This window comes from Daktulosphaira vitifoliae, unplaced genomic scaffold (genome assembly GCF_025091365.1).
Source record: "Daktulosphaira vitifoliae isolate Bord-2020 unplaced genomic scaffold, ASM2509136v1 Scaffold_5, whole genome shotgun sequence".
Lineage (NCBI taxonomy): Eukaryota > Metazoa > Arthropoda > Insecta > Hemiptera > Phylloxeridae > Daktulosphaira > Daktulosphaira vitifoliae.
Genome location: NW_026099576.1, coordinates 25,481,354 through 25,499,612, shown reverse-complemented (window position 1 = coordinate 25,499,612; position 18,259 = coordinate 25,481,354). Strand labels below are relative to the sequence as shown.

General features: G+C 29.3%; 1 long non-coding RNA gene across 1 annotated transcript; it reads left to right on the top strand.

The window, feature by feature from the left end:
• Window positions 1-2,141: 2,141 nt before the first annotated feature.
• LOC126907724 (uncharacterized) lies at window positions 2,142-3,241 on the top strand. Its single transcript, XR_007704602.1, has 2 exons — window positions 2,142-2,925; window positions 3,021-3,241. It is a non-coding gene; the product is annotated as an uncharacterized LOC126907724 (long non-coding RNA).
• The last annotated feature ends 15,018 nt before the right edge of the window (window positions 3,242-18,259 follow it).

Genomic DNA, 18,259 nt, shown 5'->3' with positions numbered 1-18,259 from the left:
TGACCCGAGAATCAGACCTGTTACGGGAGGCGTCTCGCAAGGGTCAGTTCTCGGGCCTCTGCTGTGGAACATCACGTACGACGCGGTGTTCCGCGTTCCGCTACCACCGCACGTGCATGTCGTCTGCTACGCGGACGACACGCTGGTGGTGGCGGAAGGCGCCTCGTCCGAGGAGGCTGGATCTCGTGTGAACTGCGCGCTCAGCGCAGTCTCCGCCTGGATCCAGCAGGAGGGGAGCGGACTTAGCCTCGCCCTGAACAAGACCGAAGTGGTCTTGTTCACGGGCAGGTACAAGTTGACTCCTCCACGGCTCGCCGTGCTGGGGGTGGAGATCCCGCTTAAGGACTCCATGACTTATCTGGGCCTTGTTATAGACAAACGTCAAGAGTTCGGGCCGCACATTACTCGTGCGGGCCTAGAAAGTCATGAATTGCCTGGCGGGACTGTTAGGGGCTTGTTTAATAGTTGAGGATCTTGTTCAAAACCAAGAATCGGAAGCTACCCGACTTCTGCCCAAATATCGTCCCTATCTCCTTAAATGAGTTTTAATTACCTGAAGGAGACACAGGCAATCGTGTACCTTAGTTACAGGGGATAGATTATTAAATAAAATTAGACTATTGTTTTATGTCAACGACAAAGTAAAGTTATATTTTAGATCTTTAGTTGGTTAGTAGGTTTACCTAAGTGAGACGGAGTTGGTTAGCTATGATAACAATTGGCGATAGACGGGTCGTTGAATAAAACAAGTTTAGTTATAATTAATATAAATAAGACGAAAGTAATAGTATTGAAAACTATGTCTATAACGGCCACTCAAAACACAACTGCCATTTCTTAGTTAGACGTCAGCATCTCCGTGCTAAAGACGAGTAGAACAGTCACATCAGCAATTCCCTCTATGCTAATTAATATGTATTACGAATTAAGTAAATGGAAATAAAACGTGTGTAATATAAGTGGTAAGAACATAGTTATAAATTCTTACAATAGAACTAGGTAATTATGTATAAAGAAAATAGGAGAAAAGTTAAAAAAAAAAATTTACTTTTTTCATTTTTATTATTATAAACTGTTATAATATGGCGAAGAAAAAAAGTTAAGAATGTGAGACTCAATTAGATGGTTAAGAGTGGATGGGGTTAATAGTAATGAAGAGAAAATATTCGAAACAGCCGAGAAGAGTTGGCTAGCTAGAGAGTAATCCGTGATTTTTCAGCATGTTGAGCAAATGAATTATTAGAAATGTAATCGAGGAAAGGACCATTAGGTGAGGACCAAACGTTATTGTTATTTAAAGCGGGAGGTATAGTATGGACAGGAAGAGAGCTATTTTTATTATAATTCTCATAGTTTTTAGATTTATTTTTTTAGAGAATATGTTCATCAAACTCGGAAAGGAGTCCAAAGAAAGAGGAGCACTGGTATTATTAGTAATACAAACATTTTCTGAAACACAATTAGAAAAAGTTTTAGACTTATTATCAATAAAATTTTTAAAATTAAAGTTGTGTCATTGTAAGACATATTTTCGATAGCCACAACTTTTTTAATCTTTTTGATGGGCCCATTTCTGGACATGAACAATCCGTTGCTTCATGTGGACCTTTACAATGAAAGCATACAGGTTGTGAGTTGTCTTGTTTGGGACAGTTGTTGAAAGAATGGTCATTAAGACCACAAAACGCATACCGCGCCTTACTTCTACAAAATTTTTTAGTGTGGCCGTATCGAAGACAATTTTGGCAAATAACAGGAGAACAGACTGAAAATAATACTTTATAAATTGAAATTTTTTCCGGTCATTTAGATGAAAGAAACTAGAGTTATACTAAGTTTGTCTGAGTAGGAGAGCTAGCGTCTTGTTGTGATGAAATTCTACGAGAGCCACATATAGAAACTGAAGATTCAACACCTTCACAAAATTCCTTTACCGTAATAGATTTATGTTCAAAGTTTGAATTATTTCGGTTTTTGGAATAATTACTGATTATTTACATATTATTATTAATAACTTTTAAGTACTTTCATTGTTTAAAAATATTATTTTTAAAAAATACTAAATTTAGATTTTTTTGTCAACAATTGTATAAAAATATTAAATTGATTGAATAATTCATATTTAATGTTTAAGTTTTGGATTAAAAATTAGTCATTATCTTATAATATACTTTTTAAAAGGGTTTTGTTTCAATAAGTATGTTGCAAATATATTTGATTTTTTTCGTACTGAGTAATATCACTTGTCAATCATCAAGACTAAATGATTATGTAAACGAAGTAAATAACATGCTTACAAATCCTTATTGGAAAGATGGTATTGAAGAATTCAAAAAGATTTTTACTATATATCCACAGTTCATTATTTTAAGCAAAATAACTGAAGACAAGATTGTTATTAATGGTCGATTATGGTTTTCAAACATAAATAATCAATATGTTGATGAAAATAATTTCCATGAAAAGGTAATACAGTATCATTTTTTATTAAGCTGTTACTATGGACTGGAATTAAAGTTCTATTTATTCTATGTAAAAGAATTATGTATATTATGCAAAAAGATGATTCCTGAATTGTGTCAAACACCTTTAAATTACCAAGTTAATATTTTTATTGCCGAACTTACTAAAATGAAAAATTCTTTACTTCATTTTAGTCGATGGTTGGGTGATCTTGATTTAATAAAGAACAATATTTACGAGGTAATCGATCGTGTCATTGTAATATCACGACATATAACATCAGAATCACCTAATAATACCATAAAAAATCTACATGATGAATATCATAAAGTAAGAACATTTTTGGATGAAAGAGTCCATCCGTTCATTAATGAAGAAGAAATGAATACAAGGCTAACTGTAAATTATCAGAATTTAGACAAAAATATATCATTTCAAAATAAAGTCGATTCAACAAATTAGGTTTTGTTTATAATGATAATTTAGATTGTTTAGAANGATTTTTGAAAGTTTTTATTACACTATAGACCGAACTTTAATTATGAATAACAAATTAGGTTTTGTTTATAATGATAATTTAGATTGTTTAGAAGTGATAGCTCATACTGAAAGTTAAAGTACTTCATTTCCACAAGTTGAAGAAGACAATTAATTTAGAATTATGTAAATTAAATAACAAGAAGATACTAATGATTTCAAGATACCTTTAAATCAAAAAAATTAAAATTAAATTGTAGAAATTATTAAAATAAAAAATTTTTTATTTCATTTTTCTCAATGATTGAATAATTTTGAATTTATTTATTACTATAATGATAATAATAATAATGTGCTGTAATATTATGTTATCACTTATAATATCAGAATATTATATTATGTTATCTTTTGCACTTTATATCCTATTATGAACTCACAAGATTACCAAAACGGGGATTCCTTCTTTAAAACACAAAATAATCAATAAACTAGGGAATTAAATCTGATTATTGTATAGATTCTAAGTAACACCTATATGTAGGTTCTTAATTAAGTCCAGTTAATCAAATTTAACAATTAAGATCTACAGTTTCCAATATCACACTAGTGATCGCTACACTTAGCTTGTCAATTATAAAACCTATTTTTTTCCTATTAAAATCAGTTTTTCCCGTGATTCCAAAATACACAAAATTTGCGACACTCCACTCAAGATTCTTAATCTCTGAGACTTAATTTTTTTGGACTTGGATTATTTTCTTTAATTAAACGGAACTAAGAATAATTTTAAAATGAATAATGTTTTGGCGAATTTTTTATTTTAAATTATTTGTTCATTAAATAGAAACAAATGTGAATTAATATTTTAAACCTCAAACATTTTAAAATTAATTTATTTTTATAATAACCCAAAATCAACTTATTTATTTAATAGTAAATATTTATTATGAGCTAAAGGTTACAATTATTTTGAATCCCTCCTTGTGGGTAGGTAAATGGTCAAATTTATAAAAAAAAATACATCAAATGGTAGGTAATGACATTATGCACCTATAAAAAAAAATTATATTCATTTTTGAAAAAGATATGGCAGTTTAATTTTAAAAAAATTGAAAAATTTTCGAAAATTATCGAATTTTAAATTTGTAATTTTTTTTGAGGTTTCCCCTATTTACAGGGAACGAGGGAAATTTTTTTCAATTTTGAAGGGTAATGTCTTTGACTAGATACGATTTGTGATCTTTTGACGTATCGTTAAAAGAAATCCGTTCGGTGAGAGCTGAGAAAAAGTGGTAACAGACACAAAAAAAAAAAAAAAACACATCATAGTAAAACCAATTTTCGCATCGAAGCTAAAACTAAAAAAACACGCTTTTAAAGTACATCGACTAAAAAGTTAAAAACAATTTTTAAAATAAGCTCAAAACAATAATGAACGAAAAATACTAGTACTATTGTGATAAAAGCGTGGGTGCTTTGTGCCATATTTTTCGTATATTGAGCGCCCGACGCTTTTATCACAATAATACTAGTACTTTTAGTTCATTATTGTTTTTGAGTTTTTTTAAACTGTATTTATTTGTATTAACATTTTTTGGTATATATATCGTTACAATTTTAACATTAAAACTACCAAAAAACGATTGGAGTCGTAAAACGTAAAAAAAATGTGAACGATTAATGAAAAATATATAATCACGTCAAATTATATAAAACTTCAAAACAAAAATTAAATATTAAACATAACTAGAAACAAAATAAAACTAAACTAAACAAAATGTGAAAACATTGATGATTCATTATAATTTATTAGGTATAATTAATTTGTAAAAAGTACAATAGTTGTATTTTCACTGGCTTGCTCGTAATATTATTTGAGCAAGTTTCATTGACTGACACACTGACAATTGGCGCAGTTGACGATATTTTTGTCAAAAGAATAACAATCCAATGCATTGGACGGAAAATTCCCGCTGACTTATGGATATACTATTTTAAAAATCCCGTTATTTACTTCAAATTGAATTTTCACGCGTACGAAACAATTCTAATCAAAACTGGTGTGCATTTAAATAAAGATTGAAATCTTTATCAATATTACTTTAGTGAGTATTAAAGATCTAAAATGCCAATTATTACAATTTTTGTGTTTCTAAAATAAATTGTCAATATTATCATATTTGATGCTTTAAAATATTATTACTTTACCATATTAAGGATATTAATATGTAGGGATTAACAAAGATGTTAAATAACATGTCACAATGAATGCGTTTATATATGTTTATATGTTTTATCTTAGATGTACTGCAGTACGATAACACTCCGTGTATTTTTTTTATTCTCGCGCTGTTCGTCAATCCAGTGACACTTTTTATTTGTACTCTTTTTTTATGTACGTATAAAATTATTTTTCATTATTAAAAAGTATTAATTATTATAAATTTTAATTGTAGTATTTTGTAATAAATATAAACACCAAAACACTACAAATTGGTGACCTCTAAAATGAACAACAAATCCGATAGTACGATAGTAAGTGTGCGTGACGACGCGACCGGTAATGATGGCCGAGACCATATCGAATACGGCGAGCCCAATATGAATTCAACGCGAGCGTTTAAAATCCCAACTTTCTGGCGTACCAACCCAGAACTTTGGTTCAAACAAATTGAATCCGTTTTTTATACAACCAGAATTACAGCTGACGCAAGTAAATTTCATCATGTTGTTTCTTCTATGGAAAGTGAAATTCTTGCTCAAGTTAGTGACATAATACTCAATCCACCAGAAACGAAAATGTACGAAGCATTAAAAACCCGGCTCATCGAAAGATTTTCCGAATCTGAACAATGTCGGCTTAAAAAATTACTGACCGAAGTCGAACTCGGTGATCGGAAACCATCCCATTTTCTTTCAGAAATGCGTCAACTAGCTAATGGAAAAGTAACTGATGAAATACTCAAAATACTATGGATACAAAGGTTACCACATCAGGTAAAAACTATCATTTCAGCTAGCAACGACAAGTTGGATAACTTAGCTTCGATGGCAGATAAAATTATCGAAGTATCGGACAGCCGAAATGATTGTTTTTCCATTGCCAACATTAGTGACAAGGTCACAAACCGTCAGTCACATGAACAAGCTGACGATGCAACGACAATAAGAAAATTGGAACACCAGATCGCAGCACTCGCACAAGCAGTAGAGCGACTTAGCAACAGCAACTCTCGTAGCTACAATAGGCGTCACTCAAAATCACCTATGCGCCGAGACAATTCACGACCACGATATGATACATGTTATTATCATTACCGATTCAAAGATAAGGCTACTAAATGCAAACCACCGTGTAAATACCAGCACACGTCGGAAAACTATAAACGATCTACTGTCGAGACGACCGACGGTAGTGAGTTTCAATCTCGTCGTCTATTTATTGTTGATAAAATAACAAAAACTCAATACTTAATTGATACTGGTGCGGACTTTTCGGTTTGGCCAGCAGATCCTAAGCAGAAACGCAATAAAATAAAAGATGGTAACCCTACTTTATTCGCAGCCAACGGGTCAATAATAAAAACATACGGTGACAAATTAATTGCTGTAAATTTAGGTTTAAGACGTGTTTTTAAATGGAAATTTATTGTCGCAGCAGTCAGTAAACCAATTATAGGTGCTGACTTTCTCCACTACTTCGGCTTATTAGTGGACTTAAGAAGTAAACGCCTAATTGATGAAAATACCAATTTAGCCACCGCCGGAAAAGTTAAAAAGACGATATCCTCGGGCATCTTCGCTTTTAAAGACGATTCAGCGTACATTAAGTTACTCAAAAAATTTCCGCAAGTATTAAGAACAAACATGATCCCAATGGATTGTAAACATAACGTTACACATCATATCATCACTAAAGGACCACCACTCTTCGCTAAACCAAGACGCCTTCCTCCGGATCGACTAGAGATCGCAAAAAAAGAATTTGCTTATTTAGTAGAACAGGGCATATGCCGACCTTCAAATAGTCCGTGGGCCAGCCCATTACAACTAGTAAAAAAGAAGAACGGTGAATGGAGACCGTGCGGCGACTACCGTAGGTTAAACGCAGTCACATTACCGGACAGATACCCCATTCCACACATTCAAGACATCACACAGCGATTGCAAAATAAAAGTATTTTTTCAAAAATCGATTTGGTTAAAGCTTTTAACCATATACCAATAGAACCGTCCGATATTCCAAAAACAGCTATTACAACACCTTTTGGGTTATTTGAGTTTGTTCGGATGGGATACGGTTTTAAAAATGCAGCTCAAACATTTCAGCGTTTCATACACGGTGTTTTAAAAGACTTAGATTTTTGTGAAGTGTATTTGGACGATATTTTAATTGCATCGTCTTCAACACAAGAGCATTTGAGTCACCTCGAACGTGTATTACAACGACTCAGTGAGTACGGCATTGTGATAAATACGAATAAATGTATATTTGGAAAAGAAGAGGTACTATTTTTAGGATACATCATATCGGGTAACGGTCTTAGACCAAATCCTGAAAAACTGGAAGCGATAGACAAATATCCACGGCCGAATAATGTACAAGAGCTTCGACGTTTTTTGGCTATGTGCAATTTTTACCGCCGTTGTATCCCAAACGCAGCAAGTACACAAGCTATTCTTCACGATTATCTTAAAAACAGCAAAAAAAACGACAAAACACCAATTGTATGGACCGATCAATCAACGGGAGCGTTCGAGAAAACTAAAGAAGACTTAAAGCGAGCCACAACATTATCGTATCTAGATCCGGCCGCGAATATTCAATTACGATGTGACGCGTCAGATATGGCGATAGGCGCAGTAATAGAACAATTTAAAAACGGCGTTTGGCAACCACTTGCTTTTTTCTCTCGCAAACTTGACCAAACACAAAAAAAATACTGTGCATACGATCGTGAACTTCTTGCGGTATATGAAGCCATTAAGCATTTTCGCTATATGCTGGAAGCCCGTGAATTTGAAATAATTACGGACCATAAGCCGTTAGTATACGCATTCACACAACACTCAGATAAATTACCACCTCGACGTGCACGACAACTTGATTTTATTAGTCAGTTTACAACATCAATACGGCACGTAACAGGTACACAGAATACAGTGGCCGATGCGTTATCGAGAATAGAAACTATAAATGCACCGCCACCGCTAGATTATGACAAGTTAGCTTACGACCAGTTAGCAGACGCAGAACTATTGTCGTTATTGTCAAAACCGGAATTATCGATAAAACTAGAGCTCGTAAATATGCCCACTACGAACACAAATATTTACTGCGACACTTCTAATGGTAGACAACGACCGTATCTTACCAAACAATTTCGCCGCAATGTGTTCAATTGTCTACATAATCTCGCTCACCCAGGTATACGGTCAACAATAAAATTAGTGAGTAGTCGTTTCGTGTGGCCGTCGATGAACAGTGATTGTGCGAAATGGACTCGTGCGTGTTTAGCGTGTCAAAAGTCAAAAATAACGCGACATGTTATAAGTCCGTGTGGTATTTTTAATGTGCCGAGTGATCGTTTTTCGCATGTACACATCGATATAATCGGTCCTATGGTCATGTCACGTGGTTGTACTTACTGTTTAACCGCTATAGACAGATTTTCTAGATGGCCAGAAGTTTTTCCAATTCAGGATATTTCGGCTGAAACCATAGCTCGTACGTTATTTGAAGGCTGGATAGCTCGATATGGAGTTATGGAGAGATTGACAACAGATCAAGGACGGCAATTTGAGTCTACTCTGTTCACCGCAGTAACGCAAATTTTAGGGTTTAGAAGAATACGTACATCAGCATATCATCCACCAGCCAATGGTTTAGTTGAACGATTCCACCGATCACTTAAAACGGCAATAAAGTGTTACGAAACTGAGCACTGGACAGATGTACTCCCCTCAGTTCTTATGGGCCTTAGATCAGTGATTAAAGAAGATCTAGGTTTAACACCTGCAGAAATTGTATTTGGAAGTACGATTAGATTACCTAATGAGTTTTTTATGCAGTCATCAGTGGCGACAGACCCTTGTTCCTTTGCTGAAACACTAAAGAAAACAATGGAAACCATACGCCCAGTGTCAACTTCAAACCACGGAAGTAAAAAAGTTTTTATATATAAAGATCTAGCATCCTGTTCACACGTTTTCGTTCGGGTCGACCGGGTCAAGAAACCGCTAGAACAACCATATGAAGGGCCGTACAAAATTGTTCAACGATACGAAAAAACCTTTAAATTATTAATTAGGCAAAAAGAATGTATCATATCAATAGACAGACTGAAGCCATGTTTCAACGAAAATGAAGATAATAACACAAATCTATCAATAACAACGAACCAGCAAAACCAGAGAAATACAACTACAAGACCAACAATAATACAAACAAAACAAACCAAGTCAGGAAGAACCATCCGCCTCCCCGTAAGGTTTTTGTAAATTGTGAATTGTATCACTTTTATATTTGTATTTGTATTTTTATATTTGATATTTGTAACTATGTATGTTTAACGTAAAATTATCGTTTTCACTGGAAAGGGAGTAATGTAGGGATTAACAAAGATGTTAAATAACATGTCACAATGAATGCGTTTATATATGTTTATATGTTTTATCTTAGATGTACTGCAGTACGATAACACTCCGTGTATTTTTTTTATTCTCGCGCTGTTCGTCAATCCAGTGACACTTTTTATTTGTACTCTTTTTTTATGTACGTATAAAATTATTTTTCATTATTAAAAAGTATTAATTATTATAAATTTTAATTGTAGTATTTTGTAATAAATATAAACACCAAAACACTACAAATAAATAAAACTAATGCTTGATAAAATATACATTTTATTAATGGTAAAAAGAAAATGTAGAACAAGTATTTTGTATTTTATATAGAATTCAGTACATATCGTTTAAGAAGTAAACTTTAGCTTATTTATGGGGGCTCCTTGAGGTCTGAACATCCCATGGACATATAATGCGATCTAAAAACTATCTGGACGCTTCCACCCAAACAATTTCTTAATACGCCACTTATTTACATGTTGATCGGTTTATCATAAACGACTCTGATACTCACAAAACAAATACAAAATTGCGAAAAATGTTTTTGGTATTATTTAGTTACATATATACCTTGATTTATTAGCTAATAATTACTTTTAGCATCATTTCTTATAATGATTTTGAGTATTGAATTAATTATTTTTATAATTATGTAATAAATTAATGATATTTTAGTTTTAACATGACGTTTATTTATTTTCTAAATTTTTATATAAAATAGTCGATTTAACCAGTCTTCATTTACACAATTGATCAACATTAAAAATAAATAAATAAATAGCATCATAATAGCCCAATCATCTTAATCCGTGGGAGGGGGCAAACCTTGTATCTCTAGTGCTTGAGGCACATGAGTAACTCATGCTCAACCAACCCTGCAATAGGTCGTTGAACTTGCAGAAATATAAAAAGGGCTATTAAATCTGAAAAAAAAAATGCATATTCAATTTAGATTACATTCATATAACTTATTTATTCCCATCACCGTGACTTCCCCTTGAAAGTTTAAAGTTTAGGAAGTTTAAATTAAAACATATCCTGTAAAATATTGGACAGCTAACCTTAAGGATATTTCGTTATATTTATTTTATGCTATTTAAATTAAGAGCATTACACCGAAAGACGGCGTAAATAATTTTACAGAATATAAAACGTGATTCACTTATCACTCTGTATCGTTTATAAGCAAACCTAATCAGAGCATCTTTTAAGATATTTTTAGTAGGTAGCACTAATAGAGGGAAATTTTAAAAATGTGTTCGAGTTTAACTTTTCCAATAACTAAAAAAGATGTAGACTGGTAACTAAATTATCAACTAAGAAATAACTAGTCAATAACATCTTTAAAACAAGTATTTCAAAAGATATTAGTACTTTTATACAAGGGCAGAAATTAATTGGGCCTGTTAATTTTTATTTCTGAGATTTTATGAACTGTAAAAAATTAAGAAATCATAATTATAAAATTAATCGATACCTGTTTATACATTTTAAATTATAATGGATGGTATAATATTTATACTTGATTTATACCAAGTATAAATATTACACGTTGTAATTATTAAAAACTCAATTTTTTAATTATAATACAAAAATTATAGTAGTCTGCGAAAAAGAAGACTTATAATTGTCATAGATAAACTCTTTTTTTTTACGCTAAATATAAATATGCTGTTAATTTTTTCCGACACCTCTGATATAAATATTAAGAAGTGAAAATTAAACAAATAATTAATAACCATAAGAAAAAAAAATATTTTCAAACGAATTTTCAATTTTATTTTGATACACCAATTATTATTTTTATAAAATTTTGACCAATATGACATGTTTAACCTATTATTTTATGGTTTTATATTGATTTTTATTATAATATAAAAAAAAGTATAAATTTTAACTAAAATGTATAATTTACTAAGTTATATACAAAAACTTATCAATTATAAAATGTTGAATATGAATTTTTTTTGTTTGCTGTATGATCAAAAATTCGTATAACTGCAATTCATTACTTAAAGTTAAGAATAATTTAATATCTAGACGAAAATTTGAAATTTGTATATTTTATATTGTTAACACATGATATGGTCCAGTCAAATAATCCTTAAAAATGAAATATGATTTATACGTTATCTACATAGTTTGTTTTGTCTTAAAATACATTGTTATGATCGAGTGCAATTATTATATTCAATCTCCACTAGCTGCCCGATTTTTAATAACTTTTCTCCGACATTATTGATATTTTTTTTTTCAACGATCTTATGAAATTTGTATTTTTTTTTATGAAAATTAGGAAATCCCTTGATTTTCTCAACAGTTTTATTTATTCTCAATTTATTTCCATTTACTTTACATAATGGTCTATATAATGATTTGAAACTTTTTGATTCCATAATCGATGATCGGATTTTATCAATAAGATATTCTTCCATGATTTTTAATTTGGTCAAAGTAGGTCTGTTTACTTTCAATACCGATAAATCCTCAATAAAGTTGTATAGATCCTGGAGTACAATACTGTTCATTTTTTCTAAACATGATTTAATTTGATTTAGAGCTCTTAGAATAATGTCTAAATGAGGATACAAAATATTATCATCGTTTGTTATAGCTTTGTAACCATAAATAGACAACAAATAACAATATTTAAATGTTCGATTTTTTATTACGTCCATTGCTGTGTTGTAAACATAATTAAATTGCTGTTCATTTTTATTTTGTACAAGAGCGTACATACACAACTCATTGGCTTTTACTATATTTCCAAATTGATTTTCTACAGGTTCATTTCCGGCGTAATCCCATAAAGTACTACTTATTAACAATTTAAATTTATCGTTGGTTAATTCAGTAGTACATAGTTCTATCATCACTAATGCAATTATGAAAAAATCTGTTTTCATTATTATGTTATTTAATATGTCCTGTGATTAAATCATTAATTGATAGACGCAATAGGTGCGACAGTTTTCGAACATTCACAGTTTTAACTAATTTCCATATTTCCATTTTATATAATTTAGTTATTCTATAGTTTTATTTCTGACTAAATATAATGATACACATACTTTTAACGAAATTTATTTTAGTATCCGATAATTGAACTTTTGTCGTATAAATTTAGCAGTTAAATTTAAACGACGTAATATTAAAGTCATTATTTATAGTGTTTTCCAATTAATTTTAATAAATTGTATTTTGTTATTTAGGAAAATCTAATAGAGTTAGTAGATTTGGCTGGGGAACTATGAAACGTAGCACAGTTAAGAACTATTAATAAATTATTTTTTTATTTTTAAACGCAATAACAGTATCTTGTTTTATTAGACCCATACAATATACAGAGTGATTTTTTTTATCATAACCCACTCAATTACTTATAGAATAATAATAATTTAAAATTTTTTTTTTATTATTATCTTTATTATTCTTGAATTAATAACTATGTATTACTTTTTAAGTTCATCCCTTATGCCTGATAAGGGTGTCAACTTTGTTTTTTTAAATGGGAACACATTTTAATTTATTAAAATGTTTGAGTTTTTAATTTAATAGTAATTGACATTTGAATTTTTAATATAACTTTATTTGTTTATTAGATATAAACATTTAAAGTTTCAAATTTTAAAGTTAATATACATATATAATACATAAGGGATTACAAATGTAGGTAGTTAATTGTTTTTTTATGATATTGCTATCACAGTCACGGATTGTTTATTATCAATTATGACTATCAATAGATATACTTTTTGTATTGTCAGTTAGTGTATTTATAAACTCACAACAATGTACCTTACTATCATTGATAATAACAATGCTGAGTATCTGCTAATATCGATGTCATAAAAAACCATTTAGCTACCTGTATTTGTAATCCCTTGTGTATTATACCTAGTTTATAAATACACTAACTGACAATACAAAAAGTATATCTATTGATAGTCATAATTGATAATAAACAATCCGTGACTGTGATAGCAATATCATAAAAAACCAATTAGCTACCTGTATTTGTAATCCCTTGTGTATTATACCGAGTTTATAAATACACTAACTGACAATACAAAAAGTATATCTATTGATAGTCATAATTGATAATAAACAATCCGTGACTGTGATAGCAATATCATAAAAAAACAATTAACTACCTACATTTGTAATCCCTTATGTATTATATATGTATATTAACTTTAAAATTTGAAACTTTAAATGTTTATATCTAATAAACAAATAAAGTTATATTAAAAATTCAAATGCCATTTACTATTGAATTAAAAACTCAAACATTTTATTAAATTAAATATGTGTTACCATTTAAAAAAACAAAGTTGACACCCTTACCAGGCATAAAAGGGATGAACTTAAAAAGTATTACATAGTTAATAATTTAAGAATAATGTGTAACTAAAGATAGTAATAAAAAAAATGTTTTTAATTATTATTATTCTGTAAGTAATTGAGTGGGTTATGATAAAAAAATCACCCTGTATAACGATAAAACATGTCCAGAAATTAAAGTTTGTCACTTATGATGGCGTAAAATAGTATTTTCTATGATTATTTTTTATCTATCATGCAAAAGAACTTGGTTTAAGCAACTTGCTGAGTAATATCACTTTTGAACAAGCAAAAGGAAAATATTATGTAAACGAAGTGAATGAATGCTTACATATCCTTATTGGAAATATTCTATTGAGAGTCTCAAAATGTTTTTGGAACAACATTCACATTCCTTATTATTTTACGAAAAAACTAAGGAAAGAGTAGCGATTGACGTTACCACATTTTTCCAGACTTCATTGCTGAATTTTTTAATAAAAGATATATTCCAAGAATAGGTATGCGGTATGGCCGACACCTGGTTAAATTAGTACATTATTATAATGAACGACACACACGAAAAATAAAAAAAATGTTGGCTGTACGCACACAGCCAAAATACCACGACGGTGGTTCAAAGAGAAGATAGCACGAAAAATTCCTACACACGACGTCGGTGATTACGTTTGGGAGAGGGCATCGGCTTAACAATTTACAAAATATAAAACAGATAAAAATATGAACAATATTAAAATTATACAGGTATTGACAGTGGTGGCCAGTGTATGTGTCATATAGGGAACGATTATTAAACTGATAAAGAATATTGTGTGTATAGAGTTCACCTTGACAGCAACAGTACAGTTTTCTGATTACACGACTGGATATAACGTACGCGCGCCCATTAGCAAAACAGTAAATCTATCTATATCATAAAATTCATATTTTGTCACGTTACACCCTAATTAATCTAATTTCATTATATAAAAAGATAAATCAATTTTTCAAAAATCATAGGAACATGAAAATTTATGAAACAAAAATGGATAGTGTTTCTTACATTCTAAAATGCTTTTCAGGAAAATATGATCCTAAATAGTTATAATAATCGACAATGTGGTTTTATTTATGATACAATAATATCTGATTGTATTGGAGTGACAAAATATGTGGAATGTCCAATTACTCCACCTTCGCAATATGATAAAGTTAATGATGATGTCAACACAGCAACATTTTAAGTAAATTAATTAAATAGATTATTTCAAAATCACATTTTGTACAGAATTATCAAGTTTAAATAAATTATCAATATTATATTATTTGATTAATTAAAAAGTTATTACTCTCACATAATTAGAATATTAATAAATAAAACTAATATTTGATCAAATATACATTTTATTAATGGTTAAAAGAAAATGTCGAACAAGTTTTGAATTTTTAAGGATTGCTACATACTAAATAAAATTTCGCATGCGAACTAAAACCTATGATATTTAAAAGTTTGTTATCTATAGAATATTTTAGAAATCTATCAATTTGAAATTATTGATATAAGAAAACTAAAAAAAATTTCCATAAAAGTTAGCGCTTTATATTTTTGGTTTTTTATATATTTTTATTATTTTTTCGTTTATTCGTTTATAAAAACATCTGTATTGACTATTTTTGAGTTGTTGAATAAATAGTGATAATGTTTAATTAACTAGAATTAGTTGTATATTAAAGATACAATAGTATTAGTATTTTAATATAAAAAATATTTTGTACTATGTTACAATACTGTAAATAATTCAGTTAATACAATTTTTAAATAAATGATACTTATAAGAACAAATAATTTTGTTGTAAATGGAAATTTTCCAATAAATTAGAGATGTGTTTCATTAGTAAAGTAGAACACCTATATTTATTATTATAAAAATAGTAAAATTTGTAATTTTACTACTAACATAAAGTACAAAATATTAAAATTACAATTCAATTAATTTTATATAATTAATATATTTACATTGATGCGCAGCTGAAAAGGCAATAACTTTCCTATAATGTGTTTTATTTTTGTGTCTGTTACTACATTTACTCAGCACTCACCAAACTGATTTCTTTCAATGATACATCAAAAGATCACAAATTGTATCTAGTCCAAGACATTACCCTCAAAAATGAAAAAAATTTTTATGAATTTTTTTTTATAGATGCTTGATGTCTTTACCTATCTCATTTGGTATAATTTTTTAATAAATTTAACCCATTACCAGTCCATAGAGGAGGATTCAAAATGACAACTTTTGCACAAAAAATTAACTATTGAAAGTGTTTCGGAAATACTGACACTTTTATATATATCTTAAATTAAAGCTAATGTAATATATATTATTATGGAAAAAAAAAATTTCGGAATTTATTTTGTCTTCACCCTGTACTGGGTTTTTTTTATTTGCATATTTATCGTAACAAGTAACTTAAATAGAAATAAAAGTAGTCATTTCGTAGTAACTTTTTGTGTTTAAAAAGATTCTGCAATTGAAATATTGAAGTTTTATAATTACTATTTATAGTAAATTTATCTGAGCAGCTTAATTTTTGTTTTCATTTTTATCGTAATAGATAACTTAAATAGAAGTAAAAGTAGTCATTTCCTAGTAACTATTGGTGTTTATTGAAATATTCAGAACTTAATTCATTTTAATGATTTACTTTAACTACAAGAATCAATCAAAACAAAGTTGTTAAAAAATTTACTCAATTGAGCGTATTATAATATTTGATTATAATTGTAAAAATCCATTGTTAATTCAGGAGAAACTAACAATAATTTTTTTTAGAAATGATTTATATAGCAACATGTAACCAACAAATTTGAAATATTATAGTCTAGTAGTAGCACACACAAATTGAGTAAAAATTAAAAAATTACAAAGTAAAGTTGTTTACTTTTGTAGTTGAATACTTTTATCATATCAAACTTGATTCGTCAATAAATATTTTGAAAACATTAGAAATGAATGATTTTAATTGTCTGTATGGAGAACATGTGATAAGTAACTGTTTAATTGATACATTAGAATTTTTTTTCAATATTTGAGGGTACGAATAGATACGAATTTTAGTCATTTGACGTGTCGTTGAAAAAAGTAGGTCAAGTTAGAGCAGAAAAAAAAATGAAAGTCACAAAAAAATATCGTCTTAGCTTTACATCGAAGCTAAAACTTAAAATATAGTAAAATAATTTATATATTAATAAGAAATGTCTTCTCACAAGTGGAGACTACAGTGATGGGATTCTTGATCTTTATTGAAGTTATTGAATCTAAATGATATAAAAATCAAATGAGTTGAAAACTAATTCTAACTTAAAAAGAATTAAGAAAAAAATGGAAAAAATTCCATGCCTTACACGGCTAGGAACCTTGTACCCTAAGCGTGTAAGACATAATTATTACCGACTTGGCAACCGTACGTCACTTCCGTCTTTTAAAACAAATTATATTTCGAATTTCAAAATTATTTTTCTCAACTTCAAAAAAGCAAAAAAATTTAAATAAGTTTAACTTTCTATGCTATATTAATTTTATTTTTATAATATTTATGAAAATCTGTGCAGTCTCCTTGTCAGGTATTTTAAAATAAAATAAAATACAAAACTCAGAATTTTAACTCAAAAATAGCATGTTTTAGAATACGGTAGTCATTTTCACCATGACGAGAAATCCAGAGGTCAATTTTTTTCGAATTAAAGATATTACATAAGCTTTAATTTAAGGTATAATAAAAGTGTCATTTTGAAACCCTTCCTGTGTGCTGGTAAAAGATCAAATATTTACAAAAATATATAAAATGATAAGTACCTAGGGTATCTATAAAACAAAAATTATATTTTTTAATTTTAGGTAAAAAAAATTGAAAACATGTCAAAAATTAGCGATTTTTAAATTTGAAATTTTGTGTGGATTTTCCCCGTTTACGAGGAACAAGGGAATTTTTTTCAATTTTTGAGGTTAATGTCTTTGAATTGATACAATATGTAACGTATTGTTCATCAAAATCGGTCCATCGAGAGCTGAGATTAAGCGTTCACAGACACACATAAAAAAAAAACTCACATCATAATAAAACCAATACCTCTCAGCTTCGCATCGAAGCTAATAATGCTCAATAAAATAATGGGATTCTCCGAATTTCATAGAAAAAAAAATAAATGTTTGTGATATAATTGTAAACAATACTGATAATACTGTAAAAACTAAACTAGAGGATATAAGTCAACTTATAAACATCGAATATATACTCGTACAGAAATAATTGTAATTAGTCATTTTAGCAGTGTTATATTATATTTACTGATTATGCTATTAAAATA